Source organism: Octodon degus, unplaced genomic scaffold, assembly GCF_000260255.1.
Source record: "Octodon degus isolate 3935 unplaced genomic scaffold, OctDeg1.0 scaffold00087, whole genome shotgun sequence".
Taxonomy (NCBI): Eukaryota; Metazoa; Chordata; class Mammalia; order Rodentia; family Octodontidae; genus Octodon; species Octodon degus.
The window spans coordinates 890,999-892,038 of NW_004524663.1; the positions used below are offsets into that span (position 1 = coordinate 890,999).

General features: G+C 40.8%; 1 protein-coding gene across 1 annotated transcript in view; it reads right to left on the bottom strand.

Annotated features, from left to right (window-relative positions):
• Nucleotides 1–1,040, bottom strand: part of Gda (guanine deaminase) — an 83,758-nt gene that overhangs the window by 81,860 nt on the left and 858 nt on the right. The window lies entirely within an intron of this gene.

Genomic DNA, 1,040 nt, shown 5'->3' on the forward strand with positions numbered 1-1,040 from the left:
AGGGGAGCAATCTTTAGCAACTCATTGATTATGGATTTCCACCTTAAATCTAAAGTGTGTGCTTAACTCACTTTTGTAATGACTCGTTAATTCTGTCTGTTACAGGAATGGCATGTTTCTAAATTTCTAATCTCAGTATGCGCCTAAGTTAGGAATTGATTCTTTGAGTCAACCACTAATTGCACCTTTGGGGGACTCTTCCATTCCTCTTCGGCACCAGCTGCAGGAAAGGTAACCCTTTAAACAACTTACTTCCTTTTCTTAAGACTCTTCCAGCTACTGTCAAAGCCAGTTCCCAAACCTACTCCTGCCTGCTATCCATATCCCTTAGAACCCCAGACATGAGAAACTGATTCTTTAAAGGAAAGTGTCGATCAGCTCCTGTGACTAGCCTGCCACCTCCAATCTTTCGCCAGCCTAGAAGTCTCTGTACTGTGGCTTCCTAGGACCTGCCTTAAATTTGAGTTCCCTGAAACTTGAGGGCTTTGTCCCCAGGCAAGTACACCTGAGCCTCAGGACCTACTGTAATGGCAACACTGGCGAATTGTATCACCATGGAAACACAACAGCCACAGGCTTCCCAAATAAGCACTGAGACTATTTTCTAAGTACCATATAAACAGGGTTTCTTTTTTTATTTTTACATGTCAGAGAAGAGACACAATTCAAAACTGTCAGTGACTCAGTAATATCTTTAGGTAAGAACAGTTTTCAACCTGGCAAGCTGTAAATTTGTGTATTTTGCTAATCAAACTAAGAGTTGGGAAACCAGCTCAAAAATACCCCTCCTCAGATTTGTTTTTCTTCCCCAAATGGAAGGCGCTTAGACCACTTATCAAGCTGGTCAGGGCCCACTGCTAAGTCACTCCTTGCATTTACAGAACAGTAAATATCAGATAACAAGTTACCTTTGTCATTTTTAAAAGTCCTCATTTTTAGAAAAAAAATATAGAAAATACACTCATAGAAGACATTTTGAATGTTAAAATGGAACTGCTTGCTTTGATGCAAATGGCTCTGTGTGTGTGTGTGTGTGCGTG